This window comes from Capsicum annuum, chromosome 11, assembly GCF_002878395.1.
Source record: "Capsicum annuum cultivar UCD-10X-F1 chromosome 11, UCD10Xv1.1, whole genome shotgun sequence".
In the NCBI taxonomy this organism is placed as follows: domain Eukaryota; kingdom Viridiplantae; phylum Streptophyta; class Magnoliopsida; order Solanales; family Solanaceae; genus Capsicum; species Capsicum annuum.
Genome location: NC_061121.1, coordinates 117,277,739 through 117,298,624, shown reverse-complemented (window position 1 = coordinate 117,298,624; position 20,886 = coordinate 117,277,739). Strand labels below are relative to the sequence as shown.

At 34.0% G+C, this 20,886-nt stretch overlaps 1 non-coding gene across 1 annotated transcript; it reads left to right on the top strand.

Annotated features, from left to right (window-relative positions):
* Positions 1-7,279: 7,279 nt before the first annotated feature.
* Positions 7,280-7,386, top strand: LOC124889060. The gene has a single exon (XR_007047677.1). It is a non-coding gene; the product is annotated as a small nucleolar RNA R71 (small nucleolar RNA).
* The last annotated feature ends 13,500 nt before the right edge of the window (positions 7,387-20,886 follow it).

The window sequence follows — 20,886 nt, the reverse complement described above, 5'->3', positions numbered from 1 at the left end:
ATCGAGTCCTAGGGGTACTTGTACCAAAAATAATATAGCTGTGTGCCTAGTGCCATGTCATGTTATCATGATACTCTCAGTCAAGCCATGGTCTATAGAATTCAGTTACTCATGTGACACGGGAAAACCCAGAAATCTCAACAGTCTCAATAGTTCAGTAACATTAGTAGTTCAGTAACCTCAGTACTTAGTAATCGCAGTGATATCAGTAACAATAGTATTCCTAGCGATCTCAGTAATTTGAGTAATCTTAGTTAGTCCTCAGAACTCAGTACATTCCTTCAATCAAGGGAACTCAGTAAAATTCGTTTAGCTCTACTAAACAATACCACTATATCAGTTCAGCTTATCAGTATCAGTTCAACTAAACAGTTCAGCTCAGTTATTCAGTTTAGCACAGTTATCCAGTTCAGTGTCTTTCATATGGAAAAGGATTCATCACTGAGTGAGCCTAGGGATGGAGACTCACCCGCTAGAAAAGACAAAGATTCTTAGAAGCAATCCCTAAGTTCCAGAACTACATAGCTACCATAGGTATGAGATGTCACCTATTAGATAGGACTGGAATACTCAGGGGTCACTCGTTAGAACATTTATATGTATAGGACTGATCCCAGGAGTCACCCGCTAGATTAGGAATGACTCCACTGTAGTTGTCTTTACTGGTGGTACAGTACTGACACCCTTCCAGTCAGGGCAGAGATTGGACCCCAGTCAACCTAGCATGGGGCATGTCGGTTAGATAAATACATCTCATAGTTTTAGTTAAAGATTCAGGACTGTCAGATACAGTCAACTCAGTTCAGTAGTACAGATTCAAAACTATTAGAGAGAGTCAATCCTTATCATTATAAATAGACTTTAAGATCACTCATTAGATAGGACTAGTCTCAACTATAGTTAATCAGTATCAGAATTATCAGATTTAAAGATAACCCACTAGATAAGACAAATCTCAAATTCAATTACACTATATAGAACGAAACTAAGATAGTTCCATCAAAACTCTGACTGTTAAATACTATTTCTCAGTATCAGTTATATCGATCTTGTCGATCATCACAGTTATATCAGTTATGCTACTTGTTGTAGCTTATGTTATCAGTATTCAATTTCAAAACTATTAGGCACAGTCAATTAGACCAGTTTTTCATAATTTGAACTGTCAAAAATAGTTATTCATCTATTTAGTATCTCAGTATCAGTAAAGTTATATCATTAGTAGTTAACTCAGTAGTCAGTATCACAATGAGTTTAGTTATAGTTGCTTATGCATGTATATATTCTCACGTTCATATTAGTCAGCCTTGTTCATGCATATAACCCTTTGTATTTAGCCTACCTCACTCATATACTTAGTATATTCAGACGTACTGAAGCATTTGTGCTATGGTGCTTTCTCTTATGTTACCCCATAGGTTCAAAGGTACGTGTTCGAGATCAGTAGTAGCATTCCAATCACAGAGTTACAGTGAGTCCTTATTCATTCGAGGACAATATTATTTTATTTTATTTATTATTTTAGTTTAATTTTTCTAGACGGCGTTAGTTGGAGACATGTTCCTTCTACTCCTTACTCAAACAGTATTTAGATACTTTTAGATTTAGTTCAGATTTGATTAAGATTTCAGTTGTTTTATAGGTATTAGCCACCCATATGGATATTACATTTGTCAGATATTTTATTCAATTAAACCTTATGGCCTATTGATCATGTGTTTCCGCATTATTACGTCAAATATTGTAGTTTACAGGTATAAATATCAGTCATGGGTTAGCTTGTGGACCTTCGGGGTCATAAGAACTGTGAAGTATTCTAGTTTAGAAAATTTAGGTGTTACAAACTTGGTATCAGAGCTTAAGGTTCAATAGAGTCCTAGGAAATCTAAAAACCGCATCTAGTAGAGTCTTGCACGTGTGTTTGTTATGCACCATATGTATGTAAAGGAGGCTATAAGATGTTTTAGGAATAGTTTCCCTTCTTTTCAGTATTAATGTTGCACCAGTGAGCATAATCTCAAGTCACTTTCAGTCTAATCCATTTTCCCTTTCTTCTACAGAACATGCCTCCTAAAATAAGAAATAGAAATCAGTCCCATCAGCCCAAAGACCTTTTGGGCAATCATTTTTCTCATGCGGAGTTCAGGGTTGTATTTACAACTCTTTCTCAGTCAGCTGCTGCCCAGAATGAATGACCAACTGCCATTCCGGCCAATCCAGTGGACAATTCATCTGCAACTAGAATTTGGGACTTTACCCAAATAAATCCTCTACGGGGTTTAAGTCAGATCAGGACCCGCAGGAATTCTTAGATCAGATTCAGAAAGTGATAGATATTATGAGGGTGACTACTATGAAAAGTGTTAAGTTAGCTGCATATCAGTTGCAGGATGTGGCTCATACTTAGTACAAACAGCTAAAGTCATAAAGGTTAGATGATGCAGGTTCTATAGAGTATGAGGAGTTTACCTCTGCTTTCCTTGATAGATTTTTCCTGCTAGAGCTTAGACAAGCTATGGTGCTAGAGTTTATCAACCTCAAGCAGGGAAGTATGATAGTGAAAGAGTGTTCTCTTAGTTTTACTCAATTAGACAAATAAGCCCCTCATGTGGTTGCAGAAAGTAGAGCCAAGATGAGTAAGTTCGTCTCAAGGATGAACGATAGCGTGGTAAACGACTACAGATCTGCCATGTTGAATAGTGATATGACTTTAGCCAGACTTATGACTCATGCTTAGAAGATAGAGGAGTAGAAGATTAGAATGAGGGAGAGACAGAGTAAGAAAGGAAGGACAGGTAGTTTCATCTCTCTGTTTATCCTAAGTCATAGGGTTGTAACCATTCTCTACATAGTCAAAAGTTTTCAGCCCTAACTCCATTCTCAGCTATTGCACCAACACCTAAGTCCAAAAATGACCGTTATGATGGAGCACCAGGCTCCGAGGCCCAGCGTAGTGAGAATAGAAATCTTAGTTATCCACTTTGCGAAGAGTGTGGTAAGAATTACCTAGATGCATATAGGACAGGTAGTGATGTATGCTTTGGGTGTGGCAAGCTAGGCCACAGGATGCGAGAGTGTGAGTTCTAGCACAGAGGGGTATAATTATGTTTTAATAGTGTATGTATTGTATGTACTTAAGTTGATCTTTTTTTCTATCTCAGTTATTCTCATTCGAGGATGAATGTTCCCAAGGGGGATATATTATAATACCCCACATTTTGGACTAGAATAAAAATGATCATTCCTATGCGTAGACATTTCAAAAGCCTCAAATCCTATGTAAATTTAGTTAGTTAATAAATTATGTAGTGTGGGAATCTATTTGAGCATGAATTTAGATCATAGAGGTCCCCTAACTCAAGTACAAGTTGAAAGCTTTCCTATCGTTCAAGTTTTAGTGAGCGTCAAAACTAGGGTCAAACTCAATCGACCATAACTCATTTTATATGATAAACTGAGTGTCTTACTATAAATCAAATTAAATATCTTTGAATTAGCTTTCGAACGATACCAATCTCACCCAAATCCAATACCGGAGCAAGGAGTTTTGCCCATTTTACTCCAGCATGTCAGGCTGGGAAATTGAGTGACGACATTCGTGATAAGCTAGCATGCCCGTGATGGCCTATCACCAATGTCATCAGCCCTAGAAAGATTTTCACCCCCCGTGACGATATTTTGTGACAAGCCGTCATGCTTTTGATGGCCTATCACCAATGTCGTAACAATAACAAAAAAACCAAGATTTCACCATTTTGTGACGACAATTCGTGATGACCTATCACCAGTATGACGACTTTTCCTGAATGCCGTTAGCTATTTTTTTTCAATAATTGAGGAATATTTTAGTAAGGTTATTTTGGTCTTTTTTCTTCACTTCCCATGACTTATTACACTCGAGCGTATTATCTTCCATTCTTTTTAGTTAAACATCTCAAAAAACTCTCTCATACAATCTCAACCACAAGATTAGGGTTTTCTCTCAAGATCATCTCATCAAGAGCAAGCCTAAGGATTTCTTCAAAAAACTTTAGAAATATTAGATCTCTTTCAAGATCAAGCTTTAAGGTATGTGTAGTGTTCATCCATGGGTACCTTTCATCCATGGAGCTCAAGAATTATATTTTAAATTATAAATTTTGATTTTCTTGTGTTATGACCATATCATGTTGATGATTATTGTTTGGATTCCAGGTTGTATCTTGATGTGTTTTTCATGAAGCATGAGAGTAGGTTAGTTGAAACCCATAAATTTTGGATGGATTAAGATTTTAAAATTGATAAGTACACCTATACCCAAAGTTGTGCATGTAAGGTGTTTTATAAAATGCCAAGACTGATAGAATCTATGTTTTTTTATGACTTAATAGTGCTTAAATGAGAAGCCCATGTTCTATTCTTTATGATTCTATATGAACTTCATGTTATTGTTGTGTCTTATTGTTGTGATATGGAATGAGCATGATATTGAAGAAACGTGAGTATATACATATTGTACGCATCCCCTTCCATGTATAAGATGTTGAGATCAAGTGAAGTATGAAATCCCCTACTTATGATATTGTGAATTATGGACTCTATTCTTATGATTAAGTCAGTCATGTGTGTCAGTTTCCTTCCATCAAGTCCTGGGGGTACTTGTACCTGAAATAATATAATTGTGTGCCTAGTGCCATGTCATGTTATCACGATACTCTCAATCAAGCCATGGTCTATAGAATTCAGCTACTCATGTGACCCAGGAAAACTCAAAAATCTCAGCAGTCTCAGTAGTTCAGTAACCTCAGTACTCAATAATCTCAGTGATCTCTGTAACAACAATACTCCTAGCTATCTTAGTAATTTCAGTACTCCCAGTCAGTCCTCAGAACTTAGTACGTTCCTTCAGTCAAGGGAACTCAGTAAACTTAGTTTAGCTCCGCTAAATAATACCACTAGTATCAGTTTAGTTAATCAGTATCAGTTCAGCTAATCAGTTCAGTTGAGCTATTCAGTTTAACTCAGTTATCCAGTTCAGTGTCTGTTAGATGGGAGTAGGATTCAGCACTGAGTGAGCTTAGGTATGGGGACTCACCCGCTAAAAAGGATAGAGATCCTTAGAAGTAATCCCTAAGTTCTAGTACTATGTATCCAGTGTAGGTACAAGATGACACCCATTAGATATGATTGGCATACTTAGGGGTCACCCGTTAGCACATTTATATGTATTGGACTAATCCCAGGAGTCACCCACTAGATTAGGAGTGACTTCATAATAGTTGTCTTTACTGGTAGCATGGTACTGACACCCCTCCAGTCAGGGCAGATATTAGACCCCAGTTAGCTTAGCATGGGGAATATCGGTTAGATGAATACATCTCATGGTTTCAGATATAGAATTAGGACTATAAAACACAATTAACTCAGTTCGGTAGTACTGATTCAGTACTATTAGAGAGAGTTAATCCTTATCATTATAAATAGACTTTAAGATGACCCATTAGATAGGACTGATCTCAACTATAATTAATCATTATCGGAATCATCAGATTTAAAGATCACCTGCTAGATAGGACTTACCTCAAATTAAGTTACTCTATATAGAACAGAACTCAGATAGTTCTACCAGAACTCAGACTATTAAATACAGGTGCTTAGTATCAGTTACATCGATCTTGTTGATCATTACAATTATATAAGTTATGCTAGTTGTCGTAGCTTATGTTATCAGTATTCAGTTTCAAGACTGTAAGACAGTCAATAAGACCTATTCTTCTTAATTCAAACTGTCAGAAATAGTCATTCATCTATTCAGTATCTCAGTATCAGTAAAGTCATGTCGTCAGTATTTAGACTCAGTAGTCACTATTACAACGAGTTCAGTTATAGTTTCTTATGTATGTATGTGTTCTCACATTCATATTAGTCAGCATTGTTCATGCGTGTAACCCTTTCAATTTAGCCTACCTTACTCAATACTCGGTACATTCGGACATGCTGACGCATTTGCGCTATGATGCTTTCTCTTATGTTACACCATAGGTTTAGAGGCACATGTTCTAGATCAACTGTAGCATTCTAGTCGCAGAGTTGTAGTATGTCCTCATCCATTCGAGAATGATATTATTTTATTTTATTTATTATTTCAGTTCAGTTTTGTTAGACGGAGTTAGTTGGAGACGTGTTACTTCAACTTCATACTCAAATAATATTTAGAGGCTTTCAGATTTAGTTCAGATTTGATTCAAACTTCAGTTATTTTTTGGGTATTTTCCACCCATATGGATATTATGTTTGTTAGATATTTTTTTCAGTTGAACCATATGGCCTATTGCTCATGTTTTTCCACATTATTACATCATATATTGTAGTGTACAGGTACAGATATCAGTAATGGGATAGCTTATGGACCTTCGGGGTCATAAGCACCGTGTAGTATTTCAGTTTAGAAAATCAGGGTGTTACAAGTAGCTACAGGACTTACATGATCTGCTTCCTTCTCCTTTAGCTGCAAACCACTCCGAATAGTAACTGTATTTACCCTTTTCAAATTTGCCTCGGTATCTCTAGGTAGACCTTCCTAAGGCCCAGTGTTCTGTGCTCCTACAATTTGACCAATTTTTAGCTCCAAATTCTTCGAAATCAACTATTGATTCTTTATTTTTGCTGCTAACTGTGCGTGAGAAGCTAGAAGTTGCTTTATCATCTTTTCTAAGATGTTCATTTGAGTTGCGGCTTGATTACTTTCAACTTGTTGTGGATTTTGTTGTATGAGCCCTTTATACTGATTGTTGTTTTGTGCCTTATTTCTACCCCATGAGAAATTAGGATGGTTCCTCCAGTTTGGATTATAAGTGTTACAAAATTTCTGTTGTCCCTGACTTTTAGCTTTCCCCATATAATTAATACAATCTAGATTAACCGCACATGAATCTGTTGCATGCTTACTACTACCACAAACTTCACACCACACATTTGCCTGTTGAACTATATTTTTTGTTGCTTCCTACTGTACAACCATAAATTTCATGCTACTGAACTTATTTGTAATCTAATTTTGTAGTGCAATAAGTTGAGCTGATAATGCAGTCAGTAGATCTAGTTCTAATACACTGACAACCTTCTTAGTAGCACTCCTTGAGTCACCATGCTATTTTGGATTCCATTATGAAAAATGATTTAGTAGTGTATATAATTTATCATATTCTCAAGAGCTTTCCCCACAGATATTGAATCCAAGAGAATCTTGGTATTTGGATCCAATCCCTTAATTAAAGTATGAACAAGAACATCATTAGACTGATTATGGTGAGGGTAATTTCTAAGCATACCCTTGAATCTTTCCCAAGCTTGGTAGAGATTTTCTCCTTCTTTTGGCCTGAAACTCATAATCTCGCTTCTCAAATGAGCGATCTTCATTGATAAAAGAATCAAATATGGAACATTCGAACAGATTTTCCTAAGAAGTTATAGAGAGTGCTGATTTAGCATGTAACCACCTCTTTGCTTTATCGATTAAAGAAAAGCGGAAGAGAGTCAGTCTAACAGTCATTATTTACCCCTGTAGGAATGTTATTATCACTGATTTCAAGAAAGGTCTGTATGTTCCCCTGTGGGTATTCAGGTGAAAATCTAGCAAATTGCCCAGCGGAATTCAGCAACTGCACCATATTTTTCTTTAATTCAATCGACCACTAGGCTCTAGCTTGTTTATGTTAGTAGCATGGTTCATTAGTATGATTGCCACTTCACGAATAGGTCTGGTAGCTGTTGAGTAGAAATAACTAGAATCACCAAAGCTGGAACACGTCCGACTTTTGGATCAACTAGATTAATTGGATCGACAAGATTAGGAGCTCTTTGATCCTCCATCTGAACCTATTGAATTGGATAATGATCTCTTTTCCTTATTGAAATATGAGTTTTAGTTCTAAATAAGGCTCTACCAGCTATCTATTTCTCGCCAGTCCTATATTTAGCTAATCTTTATTATTAAAAACCTAAAATTGATAAAATTACTAATTATAATAGTTCTATACAAAGTTTCCAAAATTTTTTTGCATTCTAATGCACATGCAAGTGTACGCAATCGTACAAATAGTATAGTTACTAGAATAGTTAGATATTGTACCCTTGAGGACTATGCAACTAGTAGTTCAACCAACTTTAGTTTTTGCCATGAATGCATTAAGTGTTTAAAGGTATCAAGATGACTGTAAATATTCAATGTAAAATATAAATAATTAAGAAATAACAATAAGCAACGATAGCAACATAACTAGGGGTTGTAAATAGTATTGATGGGAATTCCAGGGTTGAGACACTTTTTGACAATCTTACAAATCTCTATTCCTATTATAGTTTAGATGATTATTAGGTTGTTGATTCATAGGTTTTAAAGTATGATCACGGTCTCCTTACTTCTAATTTTCTACCTAAATTGGACATCACAACTATATCGTTTTGTGGGGATGCAATAATCAAACTAGATGCCTAAAACTATTTTCTAGTAAGTGAACCAACTAATGGTTCTAGGTATATCCCTATCCTACATGCTAATTCACATTCCTTATCTTATAAAAGGATGAGAGCCTTGATCCTTAATCTCTTCATTCTATTTAATAATTCTCCTCCTAGATTGGCATAAAAATATTGGTTTATTCTAATGGTATCCGCTTATCAAAATAGTATGCATAAGATATTAAGAAAAACCATACGATAATTCAATAATAAACTATGATAAATCATACAAAATTACAATCATGTCTTTGTCCTCAACCTGAGAACAATTGTGTTTAGCTACTTCTGTTCAAATTCAACATAAAAAACAAATAATTAAACATACACAAAAGTAATATACGAACAATGAAGATAAAGGATTCCCCAAAAAGTATTAAAACTTTTTAGCCTCTATTGTACATCTCAAAAATATTCTACTTGTCTGTAAGTATTGCTTTTATAGTCAGACGAACATGGCCTAGTTGAGAGCTACCTCCACACTTCATTGGTTATACTAGTGGATAATGCCGCATGCCGTGTATCATTTTACATGGGAATAGGTCAATGCCGCACTAAATTTCTCATGGAAAGAGGTCCGCGCCACACCTATTTTGCAGACCCTTTTTGGAATTTTTGCTCAAAATTTTTACTCAGTCAAAATATGCTCTTCAACTAGTCGCTCCTCTATGTGCTACATCCTTCCAACCATGCTCTCAAAGATCATTTCCACTACATAAATCAATCTTCAGCATCAATCATCACTTGCTTCCTATCATGCGTTCAATTAAGTCAAAACTCATCAACAATCTATCCTACATTCCTAATCATATCCATTAGCTCCAATTATGCAATTATGTATCAAACACAACTAGGTTAATATATTTATCTAGTAGAAAAAGTCCTATTATGGATGAATATTGGTAATATGATTTATAAATATGCACAAGATCAGGAATCCCATGTACCCCACAAGTTGTTCATTATCATATATACTTAGGGTATTTCATTGTACCCCACAGGGAAGTTTAATTAACCATAACCATGACCACCAAACCATTCCATTTAACCATTCCTAACCAATTATACCATTTAGGATTTCATTACCAATCCATACCATGTAACAGTTCCATTAAAAGTCACATAATATAGTAAAAGTTTTATCATAGGAACTTTATCAAACATATTGGGAACATAGTGTTTCCAAATACAATTCCAATTGCTAATTAACTGTTACCATGAAACCAATTTTCCAAACCACTATTAAAGCATCTAAAAACATAATTAAAACATGGAAAAACCTTAACCAAGCATTTAATACCAAAACCCCCAACATATATTTGAAAAACACAAACCCATACAATAATCATTCCATGAAAACATCATATAAATAATATGCTTTTAGTTTGAACTAACATTGAGGTAGGATTACATGCCTTATATTATGAAGATGATGGAGATAAATCAACCAAACAAACACCAAATTGCTCCTTTAGAAAACCTTTCTTTACCCAAGATCCATAGAGTGATTTGGACAGAGTTTCTAAGTATTTAAGATTAGAATAATAGGGTAAATAACCTCCCAAGTGTGATATAAGTTTTGGGGTCTTAAGAGTTTAAGTGGGCAAATTACCAGATTACCCCCAACTTAAACTGCTTAAAAGTCTCGGTAGATAGTACAAATCACCCATACTATTTGTACCCTCTCAGATGAGTGGTACCCACAACTGATACCCAAGGCCTCCCTCTTGGAGACAACACTTTCCAATATACGACTTACCCAGCTCAAGTCATACCCAACCATATGAGTAGTACACCTAAACTATATCCCTGGAAGAATAAAATCAAAAGTGGTTTGATTACTGTCTACCATACGAGTTAATGGTACAACTTATACCCTATCATATGGATCATGGTAAGCCACTAGTACTTATATCCAAGTTAAGTTACTAAGTCTCAACTTAATAAAAGGAAAAACCTAAACCATGTGACTCATATCCAACCATACAACTCAAACCCAAGTTGAACCCATTCTAGAAACCAATCTAACCCACCATCCAACACTTGTTAGTGTATCACTAATCCTTACTAAATGTACCTCATCATACAACCTGCACGCCCCTAGTCGTATGTTGACAAGAAACCAAAAATTTAGTAAATTTTCTAAGGTTCCAAAACCCAAGGTGTTTCACTAGGCCTAGAGGCCCTAAGTATTATTTTGACCTCTAATTTTAAGTTCACTTTAGGAACAAATTAAGTTTTAAGTGTGGGGTGGGATATGGTTTTGGGTGAAGTATTGTTGTATGGTTTTAGTGTTAGGTTTTTTCTTTGTTTGTTTTGGGTTAAATTTGAAAATTTTGAAAAATTACAAAAAAATTATTTTTCATTTTAGGTTTTAGTTAGTTAGATCAGTCTAGGTGCACACTTCACCCCACCCCGTGGTTGTTCTATTAGATTCTTTTCCATGGGTGCACTATTTAAACATAATGTACTTTTTCTATATAAGAATAAATTTTAATTCTTAGTGTTTAGACTAAGTGAGATGTCCTTGTTGGTTCTATGTTAGATTGCATAATGCAGGTAGGTTTTGTGTGTTAAAGCATGTTAATTATGTGAGTTACTATTTTAAAAACTCCTAGGCTCAAGTTTATGACTCATGTATATTGTTGGGTAAATGTTGAATTCATGTTGTTGCTTGTTTTAGAGTCTACGATGATCCTACTTTACTTGACCATGGGCTATGTGTGTGTGACATTGTGTATTTCTTGTTGCATTTGATGTTTAGAACTTGCCTGGTGTATGTGCAAAATAAAATAAAAAGTGTGGTTTTAGGAGATGATATAGGAGTTTATTTGATAGCCATGATTCATACCCTCTTTTATCTACCCTTGTGCGTAATCCTAGTTATTCTCATTGAGCCTTTAGCCTAATTTTTTGGTAGCCTCGTATGCAGCTTGTTCCCATTCTTTGGTTGATCTTAATTTAATCCAAAGCTACTATGTGCATTAAGTAAAAATTAATGAAGTAAAGGAGTGTGAAAATAAAAGTAAAAAGGTGAAAGTAAGGTCCCCAAAAATAGCTATTGGTGTTGTAAAACTGATATGTGTTATGATTGGAAGCTGTGTAATACAAAGAGAGAAATTTTGCTAAATTTGATCATGAGTTGAGAAAGAATACTCTCTCTATGATACTTGTTAATCAACTTTATGATATGGGAAAAAATAAGTTAAGTGTTTAGATGAATTTGGTTGAAATTAATGGTTAATTAGAGATCTTAATGTTCATGCAATGTATTAAAGCACTTAGGGAAATAGTCACTATTACTTGCTAGAATAGTTCCTACTCATCCCTTAGCCTACATTAGAAACCTCAAAGACCTATTTAATCTTAAGCGTTAATATTCTAACATTAGTAGAGTACTACACTAAGGGAAAGCTTACGGTTCATCATATGTAACTTGTGAATTCCTTGTGAGAGTGAGCGCAAATTAATTCTTTTACCTATTATTGTAATGATTCCATCTGCATGACTGATTATGGTTAACTGTTTTACTGTGAGGGAATATGTTTAATGCTAGCTGGGTGATTTGTATGATCTCTATTATTGAGTAAGATGCATGTTTTTTCCAACATGGTGAGTCAATTCTTGAGGATAGGGTGTTTTGGATTAGTATTCTTGAGTTTTTAATTATGTGTATAACACGCTTAGTGTAAAAAATTGATATATGTGTAGTCATTGTAGTACTATCTTGAATGTCTTACTTCTGGAAGAAGTGTGGAGTCTTCTCTGATTATGATGCTTAGAGTAAAGATTTGTTCGAGGACGAACAAGGTTACAAGTGTAGGGTGATATCTTTGGTCGATGTATGTACCAAATTGTGGTTATTTGGCCTTAATTATCATGTTTTGAAGCTTCTCTTATTCTTAATGAATAAATATTCTTATAATTGAGAATCAATTTTTAAATCTACTTGATTATAATGTTTAATGTGTGTTTCAAACAAGTTTGGAATCAATTTGTACACTTAGAGTTTAGACGACAAAACTAGTGTTACTAGTTTGAGTTGTAAGTTGTTTTAGTTTATCTCGATGGATTATGGTATGTGTAATGGATTTCTAAAGGTAAAATTATGCCATTATGAGAATAAAAACCTTTTTATATAGTTTATGGTTCAATTTAAACAAGCGAAGAGATAAAACACTAAGTTAAAGATCAAAAGGACAAAGCGAATACTCTTTGAGTAAGTTACCTGTTCATCGTCTTGGATTGTATGCAATTTTGAGCTCTAATATGTGGTTTTTGATAATATAGGATTCATTGTTATTTTATATGATTATTTATATTTTATTTACAATATTTAAATCAAGTGTAAACAATACCAAAAGTTTGGAAAGGATAGACAAACACTTGTCACAAGACTTGACCAAAAATAGATGTTTTGGAGTCATTGGTGAGCCACAGACTTTAGGTACCATGTTATGGTGGTGCCACTCCATTGGGAGAATCCTAAATGACCAAAACCATTATATTACCTTTATTAAGAGATTCCATGGACCATAGTCTCCGAAATAATGGTGTGGCACTCCCCTATGTCAAAATTGGCAGCTTGTGTCTAAGTAAAAATAACACTCTTTGTTATTATGTTTCACACCTTGGACAACCTTGTGATTTGAAAGGAGTATGGATAAAACTTCAGTTAGTTTTTTAATTCCATTAATTTTATTTTTTTTATTTTAACATTCATTTATTCATTGAGATTATGGTTATATCCACGATCGGCTAAAACCCCTTTTTAGGGGTTAAGGCAAACAAAATGAGGATTAATGTGATGACTTCACTTAGTTTTTATTGTTTATTATTATTGGTTGTTTATTTATCATTGTAATCTGTATTTAATGGATTTTCTACCCTTATAATACATTTATAATCATCTTGTGAACCCGGTAGGAGGAACAAGAGAATAGAACTTGGGATAGATAAAATAGAATTGTAATCTTCTAATTGAATAGAGATATAAATTGCATTTAGGATAGGAATATACCAGTGTGATCTATTTGGTTAATGTAAGGGACGATATATCGACATATTTAACTTAGTTATCACATCCCCTTTCAACAATGTAGTTGTGGGGGCTATGTTAGATAATTGATTAGAGGTACGGAAGTCTATAGTCATAGTATTGACCCCATGAACCAACAACCAAGATAAGTAACCTAACAAATGAAATTCTATACTGTAGTATGGTTTTTCAAAGTTCCTTAGCCATGCTTTATTCTTAATGTTGGAATTTCAACCTTGTGATGATATTTCTTATTTGATGACCCATCAGCCTTATGAAGGTTCATCAATCAAGTTTTCAAGGTTACTAGTGTCCACCTATTTTTTTATCCTCTGTCCTACACACTGAACATATAGATTTGACATACATGACAATGAAGATCTAAACTACATGATTTTACAATACACTATTGGTTGCCTCCATCTAGTACATGATTTATTATCATGACATGACTCGATTATCTTGATAAATCAGACTACATCATTATACACCAATGTTACAAATTTCACCAATTCTTGTAGACTAAAATAATGCTTAGTATGGTGTCTATTAACTTTGAACATATTTCTGTGCTTGTTTTCTATCTCTACCACACCGGATGCAAAAATTTGAGTCACCCTGAAAGGATCGAACCATCTTGACTTCAGCTTTGCTAGAAATAATTTAAACCTCGATTTAAACAACAAGAACAAATCACCTACTTCAAACTTTCTCTGTTTGATCTATCAGTCATGATAGAAATTTGTTCTTTTCTTATAGAGGTTAGACTTTTCTTTTGCATGGAGACAAAATTCATCTAACTCATTCAATTAGTCCAATCACAAATCAGTTGCATCTCCCCAACTTAAGTTCAACTTTTTGAGCGCCCACAATGATTTATGCTCAAGCTCCATTGGTACTTGCTGAAAACTAAGTAGGAATGGACATACCTATTCGTGTTTTAAAATCAGTACGGTAGGCCCTAAAGTGCATCATCTTGTTTCTTTGGCAAATCAAATTTATTTTCATTCACTTACTTGGCCAAAATTGTCTTAATATCCTTGTTTGATACTTCCACTTGCCCAGTTGTTTGGGGGTGTTAAATAGTATCAACCTTATGTTGATTCACACCATATTTTCCTAAGGCATCTTAAACACCTCGTTACATAAATTGGAACCCCATCACATATAATTGTTTTTGTAGTACCAAAACACTAGAATATTTTCTTCTTCAAGAATGACACCACATTGTTTCCTTTATTGTCTGCAAATATAATTGCATCCACCCATTTGGGTACATATTCCATAGTAACAAAGATATACTTATGGCTATAAGAACTCATAAAGGTACCCATAAAATTAATATCCCACACACCAAATTGTTTAACCTCAAACATACTGGTCATAAAAATCTTTTAATGCCTAGAAATCAATCTTTTATATTTACATTGATTACATGTTCTAAAAAATTCATATGCATATTTAGGAATTGTAGGCCAGTGTACCCATAATGCATCACCCTCATGATGCCCTCCGATGATGGAAGAATGATAGCCTTGCTAGATATTTAATATTTCCTCTTTTGGTATGCATGTTTAAATAATATTATTCACACACAACCTAAATAAGGATCATCCAAGAAATAAACTTTTTTTATTGCTAAAATTTTAGATCTTTTGAAATAATCTCACTAACAAAATAACTGGCAAATTCTTCATTCTAAGGAATAATGTCAAGAATTGCTACAAGTATCTATTATTTTGGTAATGAATCATAATACTCCAACCCATCCAACATGATCCCTTCATTCTCCAATCTGGATAAGTAGTCAGCTACTTGATTTTCACAACTTTTCTTTCTTTGACATCGAAGTCAAATTCCTATAGTAAAAACACCCACCTGATCAAATGAGGTTTGGTATTTTTCTTTGCTATTAAGTATTATAGCGTCGAATAATATGTGTAGATATCCTCTTATTTCCCAGCAAATATACCATAAATTTCTCCACGGAATATGCAACAACAAGAAGCTCTAGCTCTGTAACAATATAGTTCTTTGTGCCTCATTCAATTCCTTGCTTATACGGTAAATTTGGTGTAAAAAATTTTCCTTTTTTCCCTTGAACAACCCCAAGCACCACTCTTCTTGCATCACATATTAATTCAAATGGTTTAGACTAATTTGGCAAGATCATATTGGGTGTAAATACTAATTTCTCCTTAAGAAATTGAAAAGCCATCAAACGCTCATAATTCCACTAATATTTTAACTCTTTATCTAAGAATTTGCACAAAGGGTTGGAAATATTTGAGACACCTTTGATAAACCTCCTATACAATCCTGCATGCCCTAAAAAACTCTACACATACTTCATCGAGATTGGTGGAGGTAGCTTTCAATCACCTAAATTTGACTCTGCACACTTCAATCCCTTTTTCTAAGATCTTGTGGCCTAATACTATGCCCTCCTTCACCATGAAGTGACACTTTTCCTAGTTAATAACAAAATTGGACTCTTCATAACACAATAATATGTTGCTCAAATTCATCAACAAATCATCAAATTAATATCACACTGCTCAGAAGTTATCCATAAAAACTTCTAAGGTATCCTCTACTATATATAAGAAGATCAACATCGTGCATCTTTTTAAAGTTGCTAAACCATTACACAACTCAAAAAGAATCCATTTGAATGTAAAAGTACCTTAGGGACATGTAAATGTTGACTTTTCCTTGGCTCCTAGTGCAATAGATATTTAGTTGAATCCAGAGTACCCATCCAAAAAGAAATACCAACCTTTTTGAGCTAGCCTATTAAATATTTGATCCAGAAAAGGCATTAGAAAGTGATATCATAGTGCCCATGAGTTTAATATCCTGTAATCTATACACTCTCCATCCTATGACTTGCCTAAGAGGAATGAATTCAATTTTCTCATTGGTAATCACAGTCATGCCTCTCTTCTTTTGTACACATGGGAAAGGGTTTACCTACTTGCTAACTAAAATTGGTTACACAAATCTACATAAATATAAATTATTATCTCCTTATTTACCACCTCTTACAAAGGTGGATTAAGTCTACATTGATGTTCAATAGTAGGCATTCAATCCTTCTCAAATTGGATCTTGTGGGTACAAATTCCTGGTGGGATACTAATAATATATGCCATAGTCCATCGAATACCTCTCTTGTACCTTCTCAACACATAAATAAGAGCCATAAAATACTAGTACACCAAGTGTGTTTCATTTATTATAGGAAATGTATTCTTTTTACCTAAAACATGTATTCTCGATAACCTAGTAACTATTTAAACTCTAACAGGCGTGGATATTTGATTGATTACTTTTCTAGCGATGTTGATCTATTTTTTAAATCGAAGCCCAATTTCTTTGAAATATGTATGCAAACCTATCCTGGTTAATTTACAAATATATTCATCATACTCCTCAATTCCATGTCTGTCAAAATTCATCAACACTATTGCCAAAGTCTCAACATTGAATATCTCTTCAACAATCACCACTATTTCACTTTTCTTCACCATATCAATAAATGACACCACATGCATTTGTTTGGGTTGCTTAATTGATTGACACACATCAAAGTTCACGTCTTCATCATTAAGCCTAAATGTAAGCTCGTTTCACTTTTTATCAACCCATTCTTCAAGTGGCCATAAATGGTCTACCCAATATCATGGGAACATTGAAATAGACTTCACAATCAAGAATTACAAATTTTGAAACATAAAATTGACCACATTTACCAATATATCATAGAGAATACCTACATGTGACTTGATCAAATGGTCAACCATCAATAGCCACAGAGTTGTTGATTTGGGAGTTCCAAAATCAAATTCTAATATATAACTAATGAAATCAAGTTAATACTCGCAATAAGATCACAAAGTTCCTTAGAAAATCCAAAGGCCCTAATTGTACATGGAGTATTAAATGCACCCGAATCAAATTTCTTTAGAACTAGTGATCGTGTGTCACTAGAACTAATTGATAAAGGTTATCTACTGGCTTATAGCATACTGTTCTATTCTTAGTAACAAGGTGTTCCAAGAACCTCACATATCATGGCATTTGTTCTAAAGCCTCAATCAATAGAACATTTACTTACTCAGCTGGACCACTTTTTAACTCGCATCTCTAACAATGACCTAATCTTCAGATGCAACATCATCCATATATGACTAAACCACTGGATGTGATTGGGGTATCATTTTACCACTTTTTATGGTAATGGCTGGGATAAACCCATCATTTCTTGGGTTTTACACCATATCACTAAATAACGTACAACTCTTTTGATGATTGAAAGCTATGGATAATTTAATTATTTTGTGCTCCATCTGTTTAATCAATGTGGAATGGTAATCCACCAGTTGACATATAGTTGGTAAGTTGCTTCTCATACCTTTAACACTTGCATTGGTCAATTCAATTCTTTTTAGAAATTTAGGCATTAGTGCATCAAAATAAATCTTTCCTAAATTATTGGCAGCATTTTCACCACTCCCAGGTGAAGCATACAACCTACTGTGATTACCTTTACTCATACAATTCCCTTGCTCATAATCTCTATAACCTGCCTTGTCATAATTGTTATCTCTTTCATAGTTACGACCTTGATTTCCATTATTACTGGCCCAAAAACCACCTGGTTATTCAAGTATTATCTTTTTCCTTAGAATTGGATTCGAGTACTCTATTATGAGACCTAACTACCTTTAATTTCTCAACACTTCAAGAAAATAAGAGTTTGGAAAGTAAATACACTATGTCTTTATATGAACCATGTATTGGTCACTCTATTCTTTTATTTAGCATTGCTCTTTCGATATGCCAACTGAATATGTGTTGCTTACTACCACAGAATTCCTAATATGCTGATCTCTATAATTTTTATCAGAGTTCTAATAACTTAGTCGTCTTAGTAAAAGTAAGAACCATAAAAGTACCACCTGCAGCATTATCAATAGTTGGATTTGGGTTAGAATTTAGTGCTCTATAAAATGTCTCCATTAAGTGTTCATCAGTCATCTTATGATTAGGACATTGAATTAGCTTATTTTTGAAGCTCAACAATGTTTTATGAATCTTATTAGGCAATTGCCTAAAATTGCTGATCTCGTCCCTCAACTTTAATATTCTAAAAGGTGGAAAGAACTTTTCTAGGAAAACTTCTTTAGTTACCTCCAATTTATTATAGAATTAAGCGCTAGCTCAGTTAACAAAAATGTTTCCTCCCCAAACAAAGACAATATGAATAACCTAAATTGGAATGCATTTTTCCTAACTCTAGATAGTTAAAGGATTTTCAAATACTGGCAAATTCACTAAGTAAATACTGGGATAATCACTAGGTAATCCACAAAAAAATCCTTTCAATTGAGTAATTGTATCATTTTCATTGTCGTATTTAATTTCACCACCGGAGTTAATAAAGGTAATACAATTTATTCTGTAGCACAAGGTCAATCAAAACAAACATCGTCATTATCTTTTAAGGCAAACTGGGCCGTAGGTTATTGGCATTATCTGCCTTGTAATTTTTGATTTTGATTGGCTAGTATGACAGTATTTGAACATTGCCTATTCAAAGGGTCAACCAACTCATCATCTCCTAGGTCTTTATTATCATCATTCTTCACATGACCTGGTGCATCAATATTTTGTTGGTTCAACTAGGCGTTTACAAGAATAATTAATAGTTTGGCCTCCTGTTATGCTTCCATGTTTCTCCACAGTGTTCTAGTGTGTTTAGGGTTAAAAAGTAGTAGACATTTACTTGTAGGACGAGTTCATGGAAAGAAAATACAAAGAAAAAAAATAAAAGTAAAATTAGGAAATGAGACTAAAAGTTAGTTAAAACACATAAACTTAACTAACTACCATAAACTTAACGGAAAGGACGATGGTACATTAGGGTACTGATGGCACACTAGGTATAATGTCTTAGACATCAATAGATCTATGTTTCCCTTTTTCATGTTTGTGAGTTTGATTCTAGAGAACAAGAATAAAATACATTAAAACATTACTAGTTACTTGAAAACATGTTATTATCCATAAATAAAGATGGAAAGTATGCTGTCTAAAGAGGGTAAATGACACATTTATGGTTATTTCCATAACTTGGTTTGGATCTTTAGTATCACTAGTCAAACCCGCTTGAGGTCTTGTGGTTTTTGCCCAAGCCAACTAGCCTAACTATGTCTCCAAATTCTTCTAATCTAGTAGCTGTATTAGATATTTGCATCCATTTTTTCATGGTTGGCCAGGATCTTTTTCAAAGTCTCTTTAATATTACTGGCTTGCATGTTATTCTAAATGGCCTACTTCTTTTGAAATTGATAAGTTTGAGCCTGATTATTCCCCTATAAGTAATTGGGATAACTCTCCCAATTGCGGTTGTAGGATTTTTCATAAGTATGATCCCTCTTTTGTGAATTGCACACAAAATTTACTAACTTCTGATTTTCTCAACATAAGTCTACAGAGTGACTAGTTCCTCCACAAATTTCATACCAAGTTTGAGCCTGCAAAATTGCATTTACTTTGGCTTATGGTTTCTTCATACTCAACTTAATAAACTATGTCATCATATTGTTTTGAAAGGTGGCCAATTAGGAAACAAATGTTGTGACACTATCCTCCCTAATTACACATCAAGGCTTCTTCACTACATTTCTGGAAACATTACTTTGCCATTCGGGATTACCTTGTGCAATACAATTTAGAATAATATATTACTCATCATAAGCTATCTTTAAATTTTATCCCATGCAGCTGAATCTGGTGAAAAAAGGCCTAAAAGCAGTAAATCAACAATTAAAGACTTATAATAACAATAATACAGTAATGATAGTATAAAAGATAAATAAAACATCAACAACCATCCTACTAACTAGTAGTTCTAGTATAAGAGCCACTAAAAGGAAAATAATTGCTAAAATAGTCAAATATAATCCATCTCAAATAATGAAAGACTAGGCATAGATAATAGAAGGAATAAAGGGCCACTCTAACTCTGAGATCTTACCTTATCTCCAAAATTAACTAAGCTTAATTGTTACATTATTGGCAACCACTTGTACTAGAATCTAATTTAAAAGATTCAAATGTGTAGTATGAGTATCAAAGCCATGAGTACTCAGTAGTCATCATCAATCGATTGAGAAATCATGATATAAATATGATAAACATGCAAGATAAATTAACTAAGTCAAGGTGAAAGGGAAAACCTATAAATAAGCTCCAACATTGTTAATAAATAGACAAAATCAAGTTAATATAACAGAAAGCACAAATATTAATACAGTATTGGCCTCTATAAGCCAGTAAGTAAG